The sequence below is a fragment of the Cynoglossus semilaevis genome, unplaced genomic scaffold (assembly GCF_000523025.1).
Source record: "Cynoglossus semilaevis isolate Cse_v1.0 unplaced genomic scaffold, Cse_v1.0 scaffold1033, whole genome shotgun sequence".
Lineage (NCBI taxonomy): Eukaryota > Metazoa > Chordata > Actinopteri > Pleuronectiformes > Cynoglossidae > Cynoglossus > Cynoglossus semilaevis.
In genome coordinates this window covers 572,791-599,344 of record NW_007585109.1, presented here as the reverse complement: position 1 = coordinate 599,344, position 26,554 = coordinate 572,791, and the positions used below count along the sequence as shown (strand labels likewise).

Sequence of the window (26,554 nt, the reverse complement as noted above, 5' to 3'; positions counted from 1 at the left end):
AAAGACTTATAAATCAGCTGGCTCCTGACAGCTGTGGTGTGGAGAGGAGTCACCTTGGGTGGAGCCCATGGCTTCTGGACTGGTGGATCTCCACTAACTAATGACATTTTCACCCTCTTCTTTTTCTTACATCACAATGTATCCTCACATACACTCTGAAAGTGAGGGAAAGAAAGAGTGAGCGAGAGAGCGAGAGAGAGAGAGGAAACGCCCTGTTGTGCAAAAGCTTAGCAGTTCTCCCTCTCATCCTTTTTTTTTTTTTTTTTGCATGATGATGTTTCCTCCTCAGTGACTGCAGCAGAACAACGTCACAGCTTTTTAGCAAAGCTCTGCCCAACACTGCTGCAGCAGCAGCAGCACTGAGCTGAAGAAAAATGCTGGAGGAATTAAAAGGATAACAGAGCTTTAACAAAAAACTTGAATATTACCCATTCATTTTCTTTCACTCTCTCTCTCTCTCTCTCTCTCTCTGTGTCTCCTTCATCTCTGTGTACTCCAGTGACTCAGTAGCTCGTCTTCCCTGCCTGACATGTTGTGTACCTGATGCCTCCTGTCTGTCAAACTCACTTCTGTCACACAACAGTAAGGGAATCATTTGCTGTCAAAGAGTTTTCCACTTCCTCCCTTCCCTCCTCCTCCTGGTGGAACAAACAAACCCCCTGTTCATGGGTTCAGATTAACCCAGCAAGTCAACCCCGTAGATTTCCTTTTATCTGCTGATGGTGCAATCTTGTATTTCTGTCAGGAGCACACTCTCTGCTCTTTCTGCAGCCCCGATGGAGCCGATGAAGTCTGGCACTTGTTCATCAATCAGGATGAATCTGTCAAGGCACCGGAGGATGTAAACTAGAAAGAACTAAAAAAAAAAAGCACAAACATAAATGCTTCTGGTTGAAAAACTCTTAAAAGTCCCACAGGTTGTTTTGTTTTCTCTTCTGTTTCATGCAAATATTCAACTTTTACAATAAGACTTTAACCTACTTTATGAGATCATAAAGGCTGCTATCTTCCACCAACACCTCACATGTTGGACCTGTGAGTTTGAAAGCAGGGAACAGCTGTGAGATTTGCCATCGTTTGCTCTCTTCTTTACCAGACAGCTCATCGCCCCTTTGAGATTGCACCCTACTGCAGTCTACTCATCTGCAGCGAATCATCAGGTTGCCTTTCTTTCTTTCTTTCTTTCTTCCCTAACCCTGACTGTTTCCAATATTTGGTTTGTAATATGAAGTAAATTAAGGATGACTTACACAGAGCACACTTCAGTGATTAGTGTGTCCGACCTGCAGCTATGTGACAGATTTATTTTGAAAGTTTAACCGTCTCATGATTTGTACACAATAAAAGAAAATTAAATACATTTTATTTTCCTTCTAGGAATAAAATGAGACTTGATTCCTTTTGTTTCCTTGCATTAATACCAAACAACAACCACAACAGTCAAAACCTGGACTAAAAACAGCTGTTTTTAAACTACATCCCAGACCAGAACGTACTGTGTGATAATGATTTATTCAGCCTTTTGTTTTGACTCTCAGACTTTTTGATGTTTCCAAGATGCTCTTAGGTTTTACTGTCACGTTCTGTCTTTGTCTCTAGGGTGTCACCGTATACAGAACACATGCATGTGTGTCTGCGGGGGTGTGTGTTTGGTCTTTCTCATAGTTAATTCCTGTTACTGTAAATTAAACACCACGCTATTCCAGACCAGAACCAATTCAATTCTAATTATTTGAGTATTTTCTCTCGTGTGGTCTCTCTGGAAGTTTACATGGAAAATTAAAACTTTTGCTTTGTCAGAAAAACGTTAACCTTCCTTAAGTAATAATGTCAGTTAGTTCAATGTGTATCTCAGGAGGTGAAGAGATAGAAAGCAAAAGAAAACAGTGATGATCTAGTTATTTTATAAGAAAACCTAAAAGTCATGTGACATTTGACATGGCATCACAACATGGTCACCATCATCATAATGTAACATGGAATTTGATTGGCTAGCTGTACCATATGTTCTTACTATAGAAAATAGAAATCAGTATTAGATGTCAAAGTGAACAAACTTCACCAAGAGCAAGGGCAAATTTAGCATGTTTCCAAAAAAGTGAATTTTCTTTTTATAATAATATTATATATATATATATATATATATAAATAAAACTACTCAAACCCCCTACAGGTCTCTGATGGAGGGAAAAACAAAGAAAGCAGCGTTTCACCACAAGTACACACAATGCAAGCCTCCGTTACCATAGAGACAGGGTGCTGTGGACATATTGAGGATTTATTAGGGGAAAAAAAACTCTGGCAGTATTTTTCCTATTACACCCTGAGAGCAGAGATATAAACTGTCACCAGGCTGCAGGGGAAAGGAGACACGCAGACAGTCTCAACGTCTAACGACGTTAGAAGAGCAAATATTTCATATCCAGCTCTTGCTGACTCCATATTGTCATATACACATTATTATGACAATCCTTAGCATCTGTACAGCATTTGATTTCATCGTATGGTTACAGCTAAAGTTATGAGGCCACAGTACAGAGACAGTGTTGTCAAACAGGAAGTGACAGCAGAAGTATTTTACATTCTGTCCTACGTGGTGAGGTCTGAGACTGGAGTAAACACAGACCTGCCTGAATAGCACCTTAGTGACAAAATAATATTTATTATTATTATTATTTTTTTTTTTTTTGTGCCTTCCATTTCATGTTTTTTCTAAACAGTGTCAACACCAAGAGGAATATGAATGTGTCAGAATAAAATTTAATATAAAATCATTCAGTTCTTCACTTTTTCTCATTTTGTGTTAATTAATGTATTGGCATACTTGGTTCACAACTGTTTTAAAATAATTTAATCATAACTAATCCAAAATCAATAACATGTCATATTTAAATATGACATGTTCGAAATGTGTGTTTATTCACATAAAAACAAATACGATATAATACGCACACACACACACACAGACCTGGAACCCACTTCTACTCTTGCATCTTTATGACACCATGAGAAAAAGAAAGTGAAATGTGAACAGAGGTTTGGGGAGATAAACAGATAAAAGCAGACATGACGGATGGAGTGCTGCTGGTCGGAGCAGCTGTGTAATGATTCCTAATTTCAGAAGGAGAAATGAAGCTTCCACCTCTTCCTGGTTTTCCCTGGGGCTGTTCCACATGACTTCTGCATCCACCAAGCAGAGTGAGGCCAGACCCACGACTCTGTGACATTTGACAGTGGAACTGTGTGCATGCACGGGTGGCAAAGAAAGACAAGCCTGTCCATTATTTCCACCTGCACAAAGAACATTGTCCCCAGTAAGGAACAGTGCAGGGGTTACAGCAGGAAGCGGGAGGACAGCTGAATGTCAGAAGAGCTCGACATGGGGAAAGAAAAGGAAAGTGGGAATGGGGGGGGATAAAAGACCTCACCCCCTTTACAGAGAAGATCAAATATGACTTAGAGGACATGAGAGAGATGATGAAATGGGACAAAAGAAAAAAAAACGACATGGCGAGACATGAGGAAAGCAGACAGAATTAATGGTTAACATCCATTTGGAATGACAAAAAACACACATTTTGTGAACCCTAAATTTTCCCTCTGCCCTCTCTGTGCTCTGATACTACCAATTCATCAAGACACCCACCTCAACCTTTGAAGTTGTCCTACATGCTGCTGTTCTTATGCATTGCCAGGGGTCTCAGCCATACAGGCAGGACACGGAAGAATGGGACAGGATAGGCCTGGGAGTGGGTCTGATTTATATTCGTCCTCACACCAGTAACTACACTGCACCCCGAGCTAAAAGTAAAGTGAAATATTCCAAAACCAATCATGGTTGCTGGTGAATAGGAAAACAGCTCAGTCTGCTGAATTTAAAAACACGGCTGGAGAAACGTCTACACATGTAAATTTGGTTTTAAAAAAAAAAACGTACCCCAGACCACAGGTTTGGGTAAACATTTCAGATGGTAAACCCACAGGTTAACCTGTGGTGTTAGGTTTATTGTTGATAGTGAGAAAAATGTCTGACTTTCCTGAATGTCATTCTTACTCTTACTACAATGTACGACAAATTATGGCTCCACTGATTGGCATCCCAGTGACCAGACTGGGCACTGCACAACTCTGACTTCGTTTTAACATCTTCAACTGCCGTAACATTATATTGAACACATCAAACTAAAACCCTCTCTGTTGCCTTGTGTCTTGTCCATCGTTTGACATATAGAACAATAACGTAAGGTGAACTGTTTTACATAAATTATTCATTTAAGCAGCGCTAGACACAGTTTTATTAAAGCAATAACACCACGTTGTTAAAGAACGCCATGGCAGCAGGCACTAATGTTTCAGTAAAAGCTCGTCTTTAAGGAAGGATGATGCCAACTACTTACCACCGTCTGCCTCGGCCTCTGTGTGAGTAAATGCTAAAGGTGAGAACAGCAGCGGCTTCTGCAGGGGCTTGGCCGCCCTTATCCAAGAGTACGATTCAAAAGTCACCAATCAGGAGCTGCCACTGATTTAAACTTCGCCGTTCAAAATGCAGACCTCTGCTCCACTCTCTCCAGTTAAACTGTCAACGTGTAGCGTGACCAGAGTTGAATATTAACAAGAAGATGACATCATGCCGTCTAAACCGACATCAAACAAAGAACAACAAAGTGAAAGTAATAACATAACTGCTCAGCACTGGTTTTCTCTCATGCCAGGCAGTTTTTTTGACAGTTCTTGTTGCTTAAGTAAATTATTCCCAGACTAAATGAATCGCCCACTGTGTAACTAAATATAGAAAAACACATTTTTTTCATCATTTCACAGGAGAAAATGAAGCAGGATTAAACCATCAACACACATTTATGTCTACTGCACCACTACACATCTGCATTTACGGCAGCGACACCATTTCTTCATTGCAACTCCCGGCCAAAGACCCCGGTGCTGCCAAACGCCAAGTCAGAGACTGGTGGCCGACTGTTACTTAAAACACCAGCGTCTCTGTTTGGATACAATGAAGTACTCTGAAATAAAGTCTCTATTTATGGAACGGAAATGTGTCGTCATGGCAGAAGGAGATTCTTGAGTCAAATCCTGAAGGTGTAACGTTTTCACACGTTCATAAAGATCGGTCTTCAGGATTTAATATAAAGCTTCAGATACGGACACAAAAGAAAAACATTTAAATAACAATCGTCTCAAATGTAACAGTAATGAAAAACCTTACTTCCTGTGTGCCACACCCTGATGTCCCCAACACACGATCTGAACTGGAAACCTAGAGAATTGTGGGTAAATGATTCCTTGCATCAGAAGTTTTAAAAACCTTACATTCCCACTTGCCTTCATTTTGTAGTAGTACAGTATTTTATTCTAATCCCGTGTTTCTTTGAACATGTCGGTTCTTATTACAGTTTTTTTTATTATTATTATTTGTCAACACATGTTATGCAGTTTAAATCAAGTGGGAATTTGTCTAAAGTTTACACGGTGTTAAATCCCCCAACATCTGTTTATCATAAGAGCACTTTGGTGCTGCCTGCAGCTTTGAAACCAAACAGAACTTCTGAGCTGATGGTGCATCTGGGGACAGAAAGATTTTACTTTTTTGCAAGAGATCATAAAACCTCTGAGGAGAAGCTGAAAAAAATGAGCAGTGTCAGCATTAAAGGCAAGCAGCCCCATCCCAGGCTGTATTTTGCACAAGATAGTTTCACATACGACGGGGGTTTATATTGATGTCTGGAGGATGAAATTTTGAATCTTGTACCTTTTCTCTTTCATGTGTGCACAACAGAAGACCTCACCACAAATCCACACTCCCCAGATGAGGCCGTCACTGTTTAATGGAGACTCTGGTGAATTTATGTGCTGTGATACAGTGTTTGGGTTGTGGAGATGAAGGGGAGTTCACTGGAGACTTCATTAACAACTAATTGATTTCATTTACAGTATGCTGAGACGGATGGTGCACAATTTGGACCAAATCAGCCTGAGATGAAACCTTAATATCCATCAGCAGATAATGGATGGGAAATGAGCGGTCTACAGTGGGGAGGAGAATAATGGTTACTAATAATCTCCAAGATACAACAGTGTTTGACAAAGGAAGAGACATTCACTGCACACTTCAACCCCACCTCCTTTACATCCACTATTCTGTCGTAATCCAGGCTAATCCCATTACAGATGTTAAATTAAACATTACGCGACACATTAATGTAATTATATGGATTTTTAAAGCAACACTTCCAACACACAGAAACCAACTACTACTGTATAGTACGCACCTCTAAAGTGGCTTAAATGTGCGCATGTTCCAGTCATTTCTTACTGCGTGGAGCTGTGGCTGTAATGACCCCTCACTGTAATTTATTACCCTCTTAGGATCTATCATAAAGCAGTCCAACAGATGAACGGGGGCTAGAGATAGGATGGGCACCACTGGTTCCTGTGTGAAAGGGGAGAAACGACCTTGGATGCGTAAATCTCTGGAACCCTTCATTAGCGCACGACAAAGCCACAATAAGCCGTCAAACTGCTCCTAACAGCTCCGCAGTCAGCTGCCGGCTTACTGACTGGGATGCTGTGGTCACTGACACTGTGAGTGGTCACTGAGTGCCTGGTCTGGAAGGTGGTGTAAAAGTCTATCCTCTCAAATTAGCAGCTCTATTTAAAAAATATGACCTGGCTGCTAACAGCCTGGCTGTGTCTTCCAGTCAGTAGTAATTAGCCAGGACCCTTAGGAGGCTCCGCTCACTTGCTGATCCGAGGGCTACTATTAAATCCGCTCCTCATTTCCACAGTCCTCTCTCCCACACTTCAGCAGCAACTGGAAGCCAAAGCTGTCAAACCTACGTTGTCCTGGCAACCATCTCTCTGGAAACAAGGGAAGCAGCCGCCCTAACATTGGTTTATTGTGTGGCAGGAACAACAAACAGTAGATAGATAAAAAGAGAAGAACAACTCAGGAGTACAAAGTTCACAAGAGAAATTTGAATATGAAAATACTGCCAACTCTTAAATAAATAACACCAGGTAAATGACTGAAGATCAGAAAGAAAAGAAAGTTGACGCATAGGCTGGTGCACTGTAACACAGTTCCCAGTGTCAATGTGGCTGTAGACCACCAATGTCACCTTAAGATGTTAAACATCACATGCCAAATAAAATCATGATATTTTTTTTCCCAGTTTATCTCCAACAAAAGAAGATATTTTTGTCTCCCGCACATCATCCATTCCAGACACATGCAAATGCACAAAAACAAACAGTGGATCTAACACACGTGTGTGAAAAAAAAGACCAAAAAAAAAAATTCAAGCCAAGACAAAACTGAAGCCTTTCATTAGAAGAAACAAAGAAACCAAAAATAGATTCCAAAAACAAGTGGACTGTGTTATTTTTACGTGTTGTCTTAGTAATTCAACTGACAAGGGTTGTTAAATCTAAGTAAAGCAATTAGGTTCAGCTTTTTAAGACACATAACACATAATAATATACAGACAGATCAACTGAAATTATAAACCCATATGATGTTAGGAGTGTAGTATCTGTATGGACATGAACAGACAGAAGACATTTTCGTGTCTTCAAATGCCCAGTCTGGTGCAGTTAAAGTGCCGTCACCTCCTTTTAGTATCCCATCCACCACCAGTCAAGGTAATGGGAGCTCCGCTGGAGCCAGACTCCATTACGGCAGGACAGATACACCACAGTTTCACCATTAGCACCTCACACACACGGCAGCACAGTCTCTGACTCTCTGACTCTGAATCTACGGAACCATTGGTATCTAACCCTGCCATGGTTACAATATTACAATCTTAGAAAACACATTTCTATAAAAATGGTTAGATTAGTTCACCTTTGTTAAGCATAAACTAGTTTATCTTATCTTATATTTTATATTCATTATACAGACTTAGGCAGAGACAATCAAATATTTTTCCACTGGTGTTAGTTTCATCTAAGATGAGATATTAAACCTGCACAAAACTGTATAATTCAACAATAGAATTTATTTGGTAAATGCTTGATTTTGAAGCAATAATAATTTCTTGAACTAGTTCTCTTGCTTCACCCACCACGGTTACCTGGCTGTTTCTAATATGCTCCAAGAGCTTGAAGGTCATGCGCATTAAGCAGTGGTTTCCATGGGAGGACATTTCTTGTTTCATGGTAATGAGCAGGTAAATACTACATGTTAAGGTGATAGGACTGGCGTATTTTCTGGGTTTATGCATGACAAAGGTTTTGCGTCTGGTTAGTTCAATAATCACTATTTACTTTGTAACTTGAGCTTCAGGGGAAGTTCAACACAGTAAACAAATCTCGCCTTTAAATAGCTCAGTAAACGCAGACCTAATGACGAGGAAAAAGGTGAGGCCCTGGTGAGACTGGCATGTTTGAATCGCAGCCTGTCAGTTCCTTAGTAACCACATCAGCCGTCTACACCCGCCATTAACTCATCAGCCCGAGTGTCCCAGCTGCCTCACTGCCAGACAGACTCTCAGTGTCACTGCATGCTGCATATCACCTGTGTCACCATTAAATTTAGCTCCTTTAGAAGAGCTGCCACACCCACACACATATAACCAAATGAGCCAATCACTGCAATCTGCCAACCACCTCTGCCATGAGTCAAGCCACAAATCTGCAGGAACCTGAGCATCCAAACGTAAATTAAACAGCAAGCTAAACATCTGCCAGAAAATGACGTGTTGATTATCAATGTTTACAGCAGCCTGATGATTGACAGCACCGCCAGGAGAGCTGCGACTGTTTAGATTTACGTTTGTCTCATCACCAGTCCGAGCATTTTCACATATTTTACACTTCTGTTCATCATTAGAAGGCTTCAGTGTGAATTCAGTATGCTGGTGTGTTGATGCTTGACATTGTAAAATATGAATGACCCAGTCAACTACCCAGGATTCCTTGCAGGACACTCACAGATCATACTAGCAGCATCAATTGGCACCAGTCAGATGACTCAGTTCATTTCCTGTTTAATCCCCATCTCTGCTCATCAGTCACAGCTCCACAGGAGACAGCAGACCTAATGATATTGATGTTTCTTCCAACAGATCCTCGGGCATTTAGCCGCAGCTATTATAGTGATTTCTGCCTGTGGTTATGCAAAAAGGAGGATGGCTGTGAAAGAAAACCTCACTCTCTCTCTGCTGGGATCAAGGCTGCTCTGATATAACCCAAATTAAAACAAGCTACTGTGAAAAAGATAAAGCTATAGATAATATATATATTTAAATGACTGGTTTACATGAGAAAGTATAACATGGTGCAGATGCACAGTTATCAGGATCAAGTGTTATTAAGTAAGTTAGAGTCTTATTTTAGGTCGATTTTCAGATGATTTTGTGACATGGTTGTCACCCACAAGCATTTTTAACTGTCCTTTCTGACAGAGCAGAATATCTAGGATAATAAAGTAAGCACACTGCAAATACAGTAGGCATTTGAAAAGTGCTCCATTTCTGACGACAAATACCAGCTCTGGTATTAAACCATAACTATGACATTTATACGTCTTTCCTCTGATCATCATCAACGGCTCTTCCATTCTGTAAATGATCAAAGAACCTTTAGAACATCATGTAGCACTGAAGGACTTACTTAAGCACTACCCTGAGGCCATACAGGGTTTGACCCTGATGAAGAGGCACTTCAGTGACATATGTTTTTTGAAAACACATTACATTTTTGTATCTTTAGCGACAGTTACGTTTTTAGCACGTGGAATTGTTGTTGTCTGTCATGTCTTGGTTTCTGCAGATACACTTTAACCTCATTATCTTCATGCCAGGCTGAATACCAACCTGCCATCTAAAATGGATGAAGGCATTATGCAACACACAGCAGCACGTCTCCCACCTCCTGGCACTGCCACCACCTGGGGCAATGGGCTGTCATTAACAGCACGGCTGTGGTACTTACCATGTAATGATGACTGTTGTGTAAGTGTCCTATCAGTGATGACACAAGTCATGGTGTGGAGACAGACCTGGACTAAGATCCACTTTAGACTCAGCCCAAAAAAAAAAAAAAAAACAGCGTTCCAGCATAGAGCCTGACATCAGCACTGAGCCCTTAATCTATACCAACACTGCCTTGTCATCTATAGCCAGTCAGTCTGCCAGCAACACACACACACACACACACACACACACACACAGGATTTAGACACCAGCTGTGCAGCCCAGCTGCACCAAAATGCCCAGTACATTGTGTGTGTGTGTGTGTGTGTGTGTGAGAGAGAGAGAGAGAGGAAGAAAGATTGTGAATGATTATACACAGATGACCTATGTGTAAATAGTAGAAAAATGGAACTTCAGCAAATTCCCGGTGATAATTACCTTTGTTTTATTCCAAGGCTCAGGTTTTACAGCTTCCATTAAACCACACCAGATAAAATATAAATACAAAAATCAGCATTAATTCCCAAAGAGAACTTCTGGTCACAGTCAACCAACCATAGAAACAAGTACATGTTTATAATGAAAATAGTTCACAGAAAAAAAGTGGATGGTAAAAAGAATAATAATAGAAACAAATAGTGGCAGAATAAAATAAATGAACCAAATAATGTTCATCATTTAGGAAATCATTTAACATCATCTGTTCTGCTCGTTACAAAACATCAAACAAATATTGAGAAATAAAATACACCATGACTGTACACTAACTATAACTATAGAGTCTGAAAAATAATGCAGGTTAAATCCTGAAAAAGTGAGTGTAGAATGGAAACTCCAAAATTGGCCTCAAGGTCATTCTCTGGAACGAAAGGAAAGAATCTGTAAAGTATGAAACCAGTAGGAATTCATCCGGTGACACCGTAGGTAGTAAAAGCTGTAAACTGCCTCTGCTGATGACGAGCACAGTCGGTGGCAGGAGAAAGTCTTTGTAGTTCCCCAGGTAGCAGAGGAACCTGTCTCTAACTCCAGCGGCTTCCACTCAGAGGCTCGGAGCATCTGTGCTACATGTGTGAGTGTCCGCAGGGAGTCAAACATCATGGAGTTAACAGCTCACAAAGAATCATTTAACATTGTGGCAAAGGAAGAAACTAAAGTAGTGTATGATCTACTGCTGGTCATGGAGACTGAAGGATGGACTGAAGAGACCAAACTAAACCCAATAAATCTGATTTAAATACAGCTCAGCATCAAAGCAAAATGAAGCCCAGACCAGACAATGTATTCACACATCTGACTTCTCTGCATATGAACTGCGGCCTGGAAACAAGTGCTTACAGGCCCCGACTCAAAAACTTGGATTTAAAAATATATATATTTAAACCAAAGCCACCTGAGATCATGGATTAAGGTTGATGATCGCCACATGGCAGCAGGTCCATGTCAGCTACAGCTTTCCATTTGGTCAAGCCACACAGATGACAGCCGTCAGAGCTGAATAATAAAGTCTGCAGTGAGTGAAGGTGACATGATGTCAGTGTGAAGGTACCAGTCATCGCTGCGGGCTGAGGAAACCTGACCACTGTTATTCTCCTGCAGAACGGCTAAGCTGTAAAAATAACAACCCGTCTTCATAGGATTGGACATGATGATTAGAAGAAATTCACGTGGAAAACACAACATTACTTTTAGAGCAGAAGTGAAGCCTTCCATGCTAAGTGGACGGAAACTTGAATTGAGTTTGTCTCCCTCTGCACACGTTCAGACCAGTGTTTCCAACCAGCAGAGACCCAGAAGGTTCTACTGGCACAAATTAATTAAAACAAACACGCTGCTAAACCTGAATGGGTTTTTACAAATGACTTCTCTGCTGGAACTTCACGCTAGATAAAGTGTCAGCAGCAAACTTCATTAACCCAGAGGACTGAATGTTAATCCATCACTACCAATTCTATCTCTTCTCCTTCAGAACAGCAGACCCTCCTGGTCAGTTGGTTATCTGCAGCTTCAAACCAAACCCAACCCAATTTCACTCATGTCTGTTCTTCTTCACCTATTTTTATGCAAATTACTACAACCAGACCTCCAAAGACAATGACACATTCAATTTAGTTGTGGGAGGTCACGATTGTAAGGCATCAAACTATTTTTTTTCTTCTAAACCTCATTTAAACGTCTAAAAACTCAAAAAGGATAACTGTAGTACTATTGAAATTGAAATGTTAACCATAAAAAGGATAACTGTAGTACTATTGAAATATTTAAATTCAATTATAACAAACAATGAAATGTTAACCATAAAAAATTAAAATCATATGTTTTTAATATATTAATTTCCACTAGACATTCACTGTTATTAGTTGTGGTGATTTAATGATACTGTATCAATATTCAAGTCTAGAGTTGACTGAGTTTGAAGGATGGAGGTGAGGCGACACAACAACCTGCCTGTGTAGGAGAACTTTCTCAGGGAAACACAGCTACACGCCCGCCATCTTTTTCTTTAACCACCACACTCCTTTAATGGCCGCCCATCAGGGACGGTTTATTCTGTGATACAGTTTGGTTTCTCTCTGTGTTTATCCACCAAAAGCCTGCGTCGACATCCTCATCTACCCCCTGGTCTGACGGCTCCTGTCCCACGGGGGGACGCTCACCTGTCACAGTTAATGAGGCTTCTCTCACTCAGCGATGAAGGAGCAGGATAGTGAGGAGGTACAGGAAGGGGGAGGCAAAGCGCAGAAGGTGGTGTTGAGATGCAAAGCTTGACAGGCCTCTCCCTGTGATGGATGGTAGATGGGAGATTTGGAACGCCAGCAGCAGATTGATTTCTGCTGGGAATAGCCTATCAGCTGCTTGGAACGACATGAGAGTGGGTTTGATAGAGAACAGAAATGCTGTTAAGTAGAAAAGAAGTTATTGAATATGCAAGATTTCCCTGAGAAGAAACGATCTCCGTTGGTTTAAACCACACATATTTATAGAACACAAACACATAGATTCAGACCGTCAATCGAGCAACTCACTGCTCTTTTACAGTTTCGTCCAACGTGTGAGACATTTACGTTCAGTTGTAGATGAAAACATAATATGAACGAAAATGTTCCCCTCACAAGTATTTTGGGGTTTTTTTGTGTGTGTAATATTTTTCAGAATGCTAGAATACATTTTTAAAAAGCATGACACTGATGTTTATGAGTCACACAGGCTCTCAGTGTACCACCTGCTCCAAGCCCCTCACATTTAGACCACCCACCTCACACAGACACACCCAGAGACGCCGTTGCTCAAGGGCAGGTAACAGGAACAAACTATACAAGGCACAGTTTGACATTGAAGCAGGGTCTCACTCACAGTGAAGCCCCTGAGGAGAGCTTTAATAGTGCCATCAGAAAAATTGGATGCAGATGCTGACAACAGCTGAGATGGGTCTACATGTCAGTGACGGGGAGCAGCAATTAACATGACAAGGAATAAGAAGGCAGTCAAATGAAGGTTAAAGACGGAGAGACACCGTGAACAGAGAGACAGAGAGACAGAGACTAAAACAGATCCAACAGCTATAGTCTTGTCTACTCTTTATCAAGAAGGTATTTAAAAAGAAAATAACAACAGAAAAAAACAATAGTTCTTAAGCAGCTCTGAAGTCAAAGTGTCTTTTTCTTCTATTTCGCGTGTTAAAAAACGATTTCTAACATTCAATGAGAATTGATTCAGGAATTACTTTACTCTCTTTTAATTTCTTTCACCTAACATCTATAAATGTGTGCTGCACGGCTGTAAATATCATGCAATAGACAATAATGATTGTTTCCCCAATCACACACTAACCCTCTGACTGTTCTTTAACCTTAAATAAACTACATGTGTAATTTGGTGTAAAATGAGATATTTTGGGCGTGCAGTTAGACCAGGCAGTGTTCATTTTTGTTCATTCAACACCACTGCAGCCTCCAGAATGACAAACCTAGGCTTCAAAAACAGTGGGCGGTTGGCAATCAGAGGAATGGGGGGTGGATTCTAGAATAAACTGTGTTTATGTTTGTCTTTGACCTCACATTCACCCAGAGGACCTAACATTTCATCATCTCTGCATTATTATCTCAATTTATCACAACACTGCTGTACTGCTGTAAAAAGGTGGTTCTAAGAAGGCACAGGGAACAGTTCTCTGCCCTTTGTTTTCTAAACACACCTCCATTATTCCACACATCACACCTTCAAAGGTCACCTGGGCTGGGGGTGTTGGGTGATAAGGGTGTTGGCCTCTATTTTAATTGGTCTCTTTGTCTCCTTTCTTCAGAGCACACCAGTCTGGGCTTCATTTCAATGCTTTGTGCTTATCTATTAAAGTGACAAAACCAGTGTGATACTGCACTGGAAATGAATATGCAGAACATGCTGACTGGTGGTTGGTTGACAAACCAGGTGGATAAGTTAAGTTAAGTTAAGATTATATCATGTTCTAGTACTTCTTTTGAAAACATTTCAACAATCTTAAAGATAACTGAAAAATGCATTTATTCCCACCCAATAATCACTTTTTTTTAGCTTTTATACTTTGGATAAATTAATTACTAAATAATTCAAATGGGCAACCCCTCTCCTCTCTTCCTCTTTCTCCCGAATTTCCCAGAGCAACAATTTTTTCAGACTCTTTAAAGTTCTGCAGGCTCCTGGCATCAGCCTTTCTGAGAAAAAAACAGCGTTGCATCACACAACTCACAACAGACTGCACAGAGACGCACTGAACAGAACAAGTGCACTCTAATGACAAAAGCAAAAAGAGCACAATTAAACAGTGACAGATTAAAGGAAGCATTTGTTTGTCAGAATGGCAACAACAGAAGATAAGCAGGAGGTCAAGTGTGACTGACTGAAATGTAACAAGAAGCAGAAAAACAAGACTTCTTTAACTGACATGAAGGTGTCATGGATGTGACGGCTCTACCAAGAACCACGAGGAAAATGTTTACTTTGACGATACATTTTTAAACGAATACATGACCTTGACATTAGGACAATGGAATCTCTTGTCCTCTTTTTTCAACAGGACACGAAAAAGGTCATATAAATATATCATGGAGCATGTGTCAAGTGCAGCCAGGTGTACTTTCTGGCAAAACGCAAGTCAGGTTGTCTTAAGGGTTTTTCTTTTTTATGACACTTGTTTAATCATTTATGGAGAGGATGCCATTTCCAGGATGCGGGGCTCATTGATGGCTGGAGCTGTGATGCTCCTCATCCACTCTCTTTCCATGCTCACACTCAGACACACACGCGAGACATGTCTGAACACAAGCTTTAGTTTCCCCCCCCACGTGGAATTACTGCTGAAACTGTTGGCAACAGCTTGTGGCTGAAAAGCCTTTCACCAAATGTCCCCAATAACAATAGACAGTAAAAGGAACCTCCAGTTCTCTGCTGTAATTCCTACACAGTAGTGATAAAAGTCCAGAACCAATCGCTCATGTCACCACATTATAGGGCCTCACACAGAGGCCGACCCCTTCGTTTTAATATTTTATTAGTCTCATCCGCTGGCTCCCAGCAATCAGTCGATATCCTGACAGAGAGAGCACAGACAGTTACAGCGGCTGGCGTCAATCATTTTTACTGTCTGGGTCAGGACAAAGTTGTACAACAGATGCAAAACCCTGAGCAGTTTTGCCCAACGTACCTGCTCAGAGCTGGGTTTTGCAAATATGAGTTGAAGGCAGCCAAGAGTGAGAGAACACAACGTATACAGTCAGTAGATCACCACGCATCCTGTAGTAAAAGTCTGAACTGAAAATGTCTTTGCCCACAATCTTTCACCCATAGACAAACCACCTGAGGCTCAACTGCTGTGTCTGTGACACTGAAGGTCACAGCTGTGGCTTTACATGCTCTGGAATCTAACATATTTATTTGGAGCAAAGCCAATGCTTGTGTTTCATGTCACTGTAAGTGCAGTTTTATTAAATAAATCAAAGTTGACACATTTAAGTCAGAATTCTACAACGAGTGTGTTTACTCTACTTTATTATTTTAAGGATCCAAAAGATTTTCTCAAAAGATCCAAAGCTTAAAGAAAAATATTTATTACAAACAGGGACATGCCCAACTCCTGGGTCTTCTGACTTAAGACTTAAGACTGAGAAAAAAATACTACCCAGAAGTGAGTCCTTGACAGTAGTTAGTCTCAGTTTTGTGAACTAAGTGAGCTCATCCACAAAAAACACGATATCTGACAACAACATTTAATTCATTTAGCAAAGACAACCAAATGTTGTTGTAAAATAATATTTCCAACTTGCTGCAACATAATCGGCAACAATTCCACCTTAACGATAACAACCAGATCACCATTATCACATAACAACCTTGAAACTCTGAACAAAGGGACAGATAATGAGAAAAGCCACCGCAGCAGCGCCTGCACACGGAGAAGGTGAGGTGTCTAATTATCGCAGGTCTTAAACAGTTTTCTCCACGCCGCGTGTGCCTGCAGTTCATGTGCAGAATGAAGATGGATTGTTCTTTATCGGAGACATAGAAAGTTGTTTAAATATTCTGATTCTGTGCAGCAGGCTTGTTATCTCCGAGATGTAGAGGTGGAACAGCGTGTCACAGGAACACCAAAAAACCTCCCCCTGGTGACGAAAGACTGGTTACTATTATTAACTTAAAAAAACCTTATGATCTTTAACAAGGTGCTAATTGGTTCTGTAGAAAACTGTAGAGATAATAAACTGTAAGCTTTTCTACCTGATTTACCTGTGACATCACCTTCCTCATGAAACACCACGATCTCATATCTAAGCTATCATCGACATAAAAATGTTTTCTTTGAACCACAGGGGGACAATAGTCTTTATATAGATGCTAATGGATATCAACGATGTCATTTTCTTGACATTGGGATTTCAGAAATGTGCTGAAGTGTAAAAATCAATTTTTTATTTCAGAAACCGTAAACGGTCCAGGGTGTCAACAGAAGTCTGCTGCCTGATGCCGTCAATTCTCCAAAAACTCCATAAACATTACCTGTGACTGTAATGTCTGCATGGCAAAACACAAATACAATTTTTATTCAAATGTGACCGTCAAACGCCTTTCCTTTTGAATCATTTCTCAATGCTATCAGAATCTAGATCTGCTCTTAGCTCCGTTGCTCTTCCACAGTATTCTTCCTACTGCTGCTCTCTGGAGACGGAAAGCTGTGAGTTGATATTCTGCTGAGGCTGCAGTGTCTGGGTCACTAGTGTTACCCAGGAGGGAGGAAACACAATGGAAACAGATGAGAAGAAAGGAGAGCAGAGGAAGACGTGATGTGGGATTAAAAAAAGGGACCGTGAAGCAGGGATACATTAAATGCACTTTATGTTTGCAAATAAAATCAAAACAATGATGGCTGCTTTATCTTTAAACACCTGAGACTGATTAATAACTGAGGATACCTGGATGTAGTCCAAAACAACCTCAGAGTAGAGCGCTGAACCTGAAGAATAAGTCATTTCAGAACGTGTGTGTGATTTCATTGGGAGGCAGGATCAACGTTATATTTTCAACACCTCAGCCTGGTCTCCAGGTCCTCGCCTGCTTATACAGCAAAAGAGGCCATGGAATGAAAAGGAGGGAAAACCAGCAGTGGTGAGGGTAACTGTTACGTTCTTACAGCCTGAGTAAATTTGCACAGTGGGGCAAAAGAAGGTGTGGGGGCTGGAGGATCTGGTTCACAGCGAGGAGGCTGCAGGCCATCAGTGAAATAAGAAAAACAACTCCGAGAACTGAGCAGTTCAAGACAGGTGAACGAAAACCAAAATAAAATTCACACATGGAAATGGTACTGGAGTGAAACAAAGTGACCCAGAGAATAAGGTGAAGATGAACAGTTAAACCGTAGTCTGCTCAGACCAAATGTTAACTGTAGTGCAAATTAATGTGCATATTTTTAATGGATTAACCCTAACTGACAATTTAATTAATAATTTTTCTTGGTAAAAGTAACAATAAAAACAGTAATAATAATTAATCAATGACAGGTTAAGTCATAATTTGAGAATTTTTTTTTTCTACAGCAGCTGAAACTGAAGAACTGTAAAAAGAGATTAGCCAAAGCCCAAAAAATAATGCAATACCTTTTTTAACAACTCTTTAGTCCTGGCTCAGGAGCAGTGCCTGAATGGAGGCTGTGAATATCTACCCACAGCATGTATTTAACAATGGAACTAATCCAGGTCTCTGGTACTTTGCAAATCCCAGTGGTTCTGACCTTCTTCTCTGTGTCCATTTATTTAAGCTCCTCCCATGTGATCCTGAGGTGTAACCCAAACAGATGTGTGTGTTCAGGATTTGCCCCAGGCTCTTCTCCCAGATGGGTCCATATACTGAGTACATTTACAGGAAGACTACTTTAAATGTAACTGGGTCTCAAAACATAAAGTGCTGTTTAATATAAAATAAAATGTAAGACCAGGGCTATCAAAAGTAAGGCTTTGATTCCATTCATTAATTTGCAGAGATTAAGCTGATTTAAATCTTTAATGCATTTTAACACATGGTTAGAATGATGTGCACTTATTACATTTACACTTATTAGCATGTTAATTGTTCATTTAAAACAAGTCGGAACAGGGCTGTAGAAGATCGATACGGTATCTTGTGGTGATACCCCAGTGTATCGATATTTTCTTACATGCCTAATAAATGTACGGCTCTATTTAATTGAATTTCATTATTTCATTATCAAAAGCAGAACACAGACAAAATAAAGGCTGAAAAACAGCATCTATTACATCAGACATCACTCTGGCCGCCAAAAGAGCACTCATCTTCACACATCATTTAAAAAGTTTAATAACATTTTCAAGAGAGGGAAAGAAACAACAATTTGCTCAATTGGCATCGAACAAAAGTATTTGTTTATAGAACAGAATGTAGGATGGTAAGAAAATTAGAAATATAAGGAGTTCAGAGAGTCTCTGCCATTAGTCTCCACATCTGTTTAGATAGAAAAGAGGAGACGGAACAAAAGTGTTGACACGTGTGATCTACACTGCTTATGATGAGCCAGATATGTGCACCTTGTCAGCCCTGCAGGGAGCATCTTCCCATACGCCTGCAAAAACACACACACACACACACACACATTGTACTTCTATTGTTTAGTATTCTTCTACTGCAAACACATCTCACTGCAAACAGCCAGAGAAAATACATAGAAAAAGAAGAGAAGGACCAGAGAATGACACATCAAACACACACACCGTGTCACTCAGCTCCACCTTCACGTACTGGAAGCTGCCTTTCAAACAGCAGCCTCTCACACACTTTCTAGGCCCAATTACTAGCAGGGAGCACAGTACGCGGTCCATCCTACGCACCACATATTCCTCAGTGGCTCACGTGAGGAAATAAATCTCTAGAAAACTGAATGAAAATGCTTGAAAATAAGCAGAAAAGGCGTAACTCGCATGAACATGTGTTAATAATGTAACAGGTATTTTACTTCAGGTGAAATCTGCCCTGTGTTGTGTAGAGTTATGAATACTGTGAATCCTGTGATGGAGTTATTGTTAAAATGATAAACTATAAAACCAGGAGCACTTGATATTTTAGAGAACGCTCCAATGAAGAGGAAACAAAAAAGATAAAAGCTTAAGATTTTTCATTTGTGTTGGTTTCTTCCGTCAAAGGAGTGAGAATCAAAGATGAGAAGATGAAAAGGAGGAGACATGAATAATCTGTAAGTTGGCTGTTAGAGACGAGCTCCCTCAGGTTCTGTGTTTTACTGCACACTGTGTTCCAGCACTAAACCTCTCCTTTTACAGCTCTGCATCTCCTTCAATAATGTAGTCATTTAATTTTTTACTGCCCTGCTGCATTTTTAAAGCTGGCTGTCTAAAGAGTAGTGAACATACTCTAAAGTTTAAACTTGTATTTTACTCTTTTGGCTCTCTGTGATGTAGGAACACAATGTGGCAAAAACAAAAGAATTCCTATTCCCGCCCACTCGGCCTGCAGTAGGAAGAGATCCTGAAAATACCTTGACTTTATCCTTAATCCTGTAACACAGCAGTCCCCAACCTTTTCTGGACCAGGGACCAGTTGGATCTGCGGACCAGTGGTGCTGTGCAAATCATTGAAGGGTTGTTAAGGTTTATTACATTTTCAAAATAAAACATCTTTCAACCATTGTTCTGTTAGTATTACAGTCTGAAAGACCTGTTATTTTGAAATATTGTGGATTCTCTTATAATGAAGTCAATTATTAATTTCTCCACTGCGGCCTGCTGCAGCCCTCTACTGGTCCATGGGTCACGGGGGGTTCTTTAGATTTACAAAATATTTATATAAAAATGTAACTGAAGTTAAATCTATAATGTGACAAACTGTCATTTGATGAAAACTGCAGTGATCTCCAGTCTGTTACTGGTCCTTAATGAGGGCTGTTCAGATCCTCCATTTAATCCACCTTATAATAACCACTGACTCAGTGCACATAATGAATGTCAGCTCTATGATCCATTTAATATGTTTAATATGTAATATATGAAGGTATTTACACAGTATTCATTAATTTATTAGCTGTTAACAACCTTCACAAGTTAATTCACACACTAAATCCACTGAAGACAAAAACAAGCATCTTAATTCACTCGCACACATTCTCGTCACTTCATGAGCCATTTCCCTGCAGCTGAGTGAATGATTTAAAGCTCAGGAAGGCAGAAATCAATTTGGACCAATCGCTATTCATGCGTCTTCTTCCCCGACTCCATTTTCCTCACCTCCACTTATTTACATAACCATTTATTCATTTATCTCCACTGAGGTCTGGCAGGCAGCTGCAGAGGATATATGGAACCACAAAATGCTCATTAATATGCACATGCGTGTGTGTCTTTGTGTGAGTAACATGGTCAGCATGGGACAATGTGTGTGTGTGTGTGTGTGTATCTTATTACTTCTTGTAGGTATAAATGCTTATATTTACATAGAATTAACTCTGGATGTAGTGTGTGTGCGTGTGTATATATATATATATATATATATATATATATATATATATATATATATACACATATACCGTATATGTGTGTGTGTGTTTAACAGGATAGAAGACAAACCTCAAGCAAATTAATTTTGACTAAAAAAGTTAAAATAAATGAACTGAAGATGTTTTAATTAAATTAATTAAATACATTTTTGGCTAAAATAAAGCTTTTCTTTACATTGTTTTGTTTTCTGTGAATTGTTCTCTGAACATATGTTGTGTATGATTATTTAAAACAGGGTTCACCGAGTTCATTTCAGGCAACACTCAAACATCTGCACTTGTTTGTTCCAGCTTCAGTTTAATTCCTGTTCCACAGCTGTTTCTGTCACACTGAATGATTATGTCCTAAACAATATGAATATAAAGCTATAGGTTATGAGACCTGTTTGGTGTCTTTGGTTCATCATACACCTGACAATGATCCTACAAAAGCTATTAATGCTGGTGTAAATGTTAAATTTAAATGTCTTCGTCTTTGCTGCATTTTACCTCTTAACTGATTTTTTAAAAAATACATTGGTAAAATAAAGCATTATACACATGACCTATGACCCTGTTCTCTCCTGACGGCAATGATGTTTCTACACACTTTTATTTACTCACGTGGACTCTCTCACCTCAGGTGAAACAGAACCTTGAAGCCCTGCCCAAGGAGACGTAAAAGAAAAAGAGGACTAAAGTACAAGCTCAGATATCTCAACAAAACAACCACACTCAGCTCTGTCAGGCAGCGCTCTCCCACCGTATATTAACTGCATGGCTGCACTCGTATGAAGGTGTGCGACTCCGAGTACCTGTTTATTCACTGTTTGGTTCACTGGGAAGATTTGTTTGTCAAAGAAATAGAAGAAGGTTTTTGGTTTTCACAAACACACTGGGAGGAGACAGTGTTCAAGAGAAAGAAACGCTAACGTGTGGAAATGTTGTTGTTGTTGTTGTATGAGAAAACCCTTCTCACCTCATCATCAGGCATTTCTTAAGGATAGTGTAGGTTTTAAAACTAGTGCAAAGTAAAAAATTTTTTATTTAAATGCAAGTTGAAAACCAACTCTTAAAATGTCAAATAAACTGGCTGTTAAAGAAACAGATGAGATGGTTTGAAAACACAATTCACCACCACAGTAACCATGATTCACTCATTTGGTTTAACATTCAAAATGTGAAAACTAACTTACAGCAGCCAGTTCATTAAAACTGAGTTATTACAGAGCATAAAAGCAGAATTGGCTAAAATAAAAGTGAGCAGAGAGACCCCTCATCCCGGGCTCATTTATGACGCCTGTAAACATGTCACCACGCTCGTTCTAAAAGGAGGCCAACTTTGTGGGAGCTCACAGTCGGTGGAGTTTGCTCTCCTGACACACTTTTACAACGTACAAGTCAACACACCTGTATCCTTGAGAAGTCGTTTCCCAACACATTAATCCTGAGGAGCAGCAGGTAAATAAAAATCAGACAGACAAGACTCTGAGGTCCATTAATCTTTGGTCAAAGCCTCTGAAGACAGGCGTCATCAATCACAGCAAAGGAGGCCCCCAGAAAATGTGCTCACAGAAAGTAAAAATTAATGTAATTTAGGAAAGAGTAAAATGTATTGTTGATCACTCAGGTGAGCACGACAAACCTCAGACTCATCACATGTCCACATAATCCATCTATAACAAATACAATTCATGGGACTATAACTTTACCTTCATATAACTTTATCTGACATAATCATTAAGAACATGTTAAGTCCCAACAGGGCAAAATTAATTGTGATTTTAAGATTAAAAAACATGTTAAAAAAATCACTTGGTTTTGGTGAGTTAGTTTGGCCATTTCTGTATCATTAGAATTGTCCTTTTGATTCAAAAATGAGAAATTAGACTTTTTGACTCAAATAAAGTTTACTTTAAGACTGAATTGTTAATATTGTTCATAGATATTTACAAAAGTCTGTCCTAAAATGCATTCGTAATGAGTGGAGAAGATATATTAACTTTGTATACTTCATTTGATCGTGAAGCAGTCTATGGTATTTTACAGCAAAATTGCATGTATACCAGTAGAAAGGCAAACAAAATGCATGTAATTAAGTTTGTTGAATATACTTAAAACCAACAGGCTTTCAATACAAGCAGAATAACAGCTGGAACTGTTATTCTGCTTGTGGATCAGTTGTGGTTTTCCTACTGGCTGAGTTGGCATTCACCAAGTGAAAAGCCCACAGTGCTGTGTGGTGTGACTGCTCCATTCAATCAGTGGCACTGACTTAGTAAGAGGAGAAATTCCCTTCTGTTCAAAGCAGAATATTGGTCCTCGTGTACTAACCACCAGGCCCAGTTCATTTTAACTCTGCTCTGGAGCACAGTTCAGTTCAGCAGATATGAGCAGGCCAGGAACATAACTGTCTGCTATTAAAAACCCCATTAATGCCGGCATTTAGGTGACTGTCAGCAGGGCATTTAGATTAAAGAAAGCAGCAGGTTGTAATGAGATTCTGTAGTTATTTGACTGCGCTCAACGTGCAGAGTGGACTGATGAGGTAATAATAAAACTGATCATAAATCAAATGTTGTTGCTGGCAGAATTTTAAAGGCCCACAGTGGACAGGAGACACATTCATGAGAAGGACCAGAGAGGTTGATGGCTCCACTAGATTAGGTTTAGTCTTGACTCAGACTGATTGTTTGAACTCTGATTCTGAATTGACTCTGAATTGTATAATTCTGCTGCATCACTGGCAGTTCAATGTTCGGAGCTGAAATAATCAGAATAAAATGTGAAATACAAATTTAACATGTCTCTTTCTTTTCTCTATATTGTGTGGACAAAAGCAGCTGAGGAGCGACAGTAAAGCTGCACAGCAACCACTGATCTCATCATCTCATTTTTCCCTTTAAGGTGAACAGGCAGTAGGATCATGTCCTCCCATTTTCACTGCTCTATGCTGTGAACACGGGAGGCACCGTATTTCACACTGCATTTCAATGTGCTATTTTCCATACTCCAATATAAGAGTGTTATCACGCATCGCACAATGGTGAGATATGGTTCAGGCTTTATTGCATTTCCATTGAGCTGAGCCTTTTTTTTCTCCTTCCCTCAGCGGAGTCCCAGTGATATCACTGGCAGTTTACGGTCATCCTTCAGCGGGACTTACTACACTCATCAATTCTGCCCGTCGCTTCACTGAACCCTCAGTGTTTGATTGGTTCTCACTGAGGGCTGTTTTCAGTAGAAACGAAGGCTGATTGGCTAAGCCGTGTTCTTCATTAGCAAGGACGCGGACAGCTGACTGACCCCTGGAAGGTTCTAGAGCACGTTGTGATAAATGAGCCTTTTTTCTTTCCATCACATTACCATTTACATATACATAAACGCACACAGCAACATACGTTATAAGCCTGCCCACGCAGATACAAACCGCCATGTAAGCTAACACTACATGAATCCAAATAAGCTGAAGATCAGCTGCCTGAAGGACTGCAGCTAAAATCTACCCCTTACCTTCAGACGAAAATGTTTCTTTAGGTTAAAATAAGGACAATCATTCAAAATGCCTTGTTTAAGCTTTTGCATTGAAAGCAGGACTCTGTTCCTTGGCTTACACTACGGAGGCAGAACCTCAGGGGTTGTTAACTGTATATCTGTGATGTTTCTGTGTAATTGTACTTAAATTTCAAAGTTTACGTTTTCATGATAATAAAGAAGTGATGGAAGTGAAAAGTAGGAGTAGTAATCCTTCTTAATGAGGACTTGACTACCTTACACTGCTAAACAGCCTCGAGAACTTTTCACCCCAGCCCCTAGATCATCTCCATCTTATGGCCATAAGATCAGAACAACTGCAGTATCACCGTGAGGCTCTGCTTCAAACTGAAGGATTTTCAGAAGAAGACAGAGGGAGAAGCCGACAGATGGGGGAGGATTTTACAGGAGTTAAGAGGAGAATTTATGTCTCTGCAGGAAAAACCGCGGTGTCGAGAGGATGGTTCAGAGAAAGCAGCAGGTACAGGAGGTTCACTAGGTGAAAAGCTATCGGTCGTGTCTTTCAGTGTCACTGCAGGTGAGTAAAGGCTTGTGGTTTGGAACAGAGCAAAACAATTACACAATACTTCAGGTATTCGACAGAATTCACTCAGAAGAGCCACAGAAATCCAGACTGGAGTTTGGTGTTTGTGTTTGTGTTGGTGTGTGTTCGCATCTCTCTTCTGTTCATTTCATTTTGTTAGGATACATCCAGTCTTTTAGAACAACAGAATTTGTCTTTTAAGAAGACGAGACCTGTTTATAAAAGCTCTTCATTTTTTGTGCTTCTTTTATATGCTTCCAATCACATCATACATTTACAACTAAAATATTTTCTCAGAATCTTAGTTCACACAGAAAATAAAGTGATTAGGCCACAGCCTTGTCAAGGACACACAATTATTCAGTGTTGTGAATTGGAGGTTGATGAATAAATGAAGAAATACTGCATATGCTCAGAAAATGTTAGCTTCTGGCAAGTAATAATTCTGCTTTAGGTGAGAACTTGTAAGTAACCGTCAGTGTCGTTTGTATCTTTACAATATTTCCACATCAAAACGCAGGGAGAGTGGACGGGCAATCAGAGTAACGGTAAAAGATGAATAAAAAAGTGGAATTTTCAACTTTCCTCTGCTTTCAGACACACACTGACACGCCAAAGCCATGCTCATACGCACACACATACAACTAGTCGCTTTTGTCCACAGACCAAGGCCATACGTTCTGCCCTGCTGCTGAATTCCTAAGCCACTTCAAATTCAAACCTCTCCAAACATGCTGCTTTTATTTGTCTTATCTCCTGCTGCACACTGCATCAAGGTAGTCTCTCCACCGCCTCTAAATCCCCCACTATCACACTGTTATTGCTCCAGCCGGGGGTTCTTCTTTAACAAGAAAAAAAAATCAAATTCTCTCGTTTCCACCTCCAACCACCACCACCTCTTGCAGCACCTCCTCCCTCATCACTGCTCTCCGTCTGCCTGCTCTAACACACGGTGAGCTGGGGATCGGTGGCGTGAGATTATTACGAAGCAGCCGCCGATAGCCAAAACAGCTGGAAGGAAAAGCTCAATGGGAGAGGAAAGACAAGCCGCAAATTAACCCTGTGAACCCGACAGCACCAGCAGCATCGAAGCTGCAGGAGACTGTCGAAGAACAGACCGAGGAACACAGATAAACACACACTCTTAAAGCAGACAGGAGAACACAGACGCCCTGGAATCACCTCGTCCAACACTTCCAGCCTCAGATTTAAGGTAACGTCGTTTCACGCAGGGATAAAGATGGAGGAGATGAGCAGTAAAGCCTTCCAAGAGCAAATCATTCCCCATGTTTTTACATGACATTATCAGCTTGTTACATTTGAGAAAGAGCTGCTTACATGCAGCACAGCTGAAAAGGGTAAACTGTTTCAGGGTTTATATAACAGGGGTCGCAAACTCCCGGTTCTGGGGCCCATCCCAGTGCGCAACCCCCCCCCATTCAGCCCACAGATTCATCTGTATAATACAGTAATTACATTTTTCACTATTTGCAATTTTTACTTTCAACTGCTTTGTCATTA

The 26,554-nt window shown here is 40.2% G+C and overlaps 1 long non-coding RNA gene across 1 annotated transcript in view; it reads right to left on the bottom strand.

The window, feature by feature from the left end:
• Positions 1–12,192: 12,192 nt before the first annotated feature.
• LOC112486532 (uncharacterized) overlaps positions 12,193–26,554 on the bottom strand; it is a 28,965-nt gene continuing 14,603 nt past the window's right edge. Inside the window, exon 3 of the long non-coding RNA XR_003048988.1 lies at positions 12,193–12,784. This is a non-coding gene — a long non-coding RNA (uncharacterized LOC112486532). The remainder of the gene's footprint in view (positions 12,785–26,554) is intronic.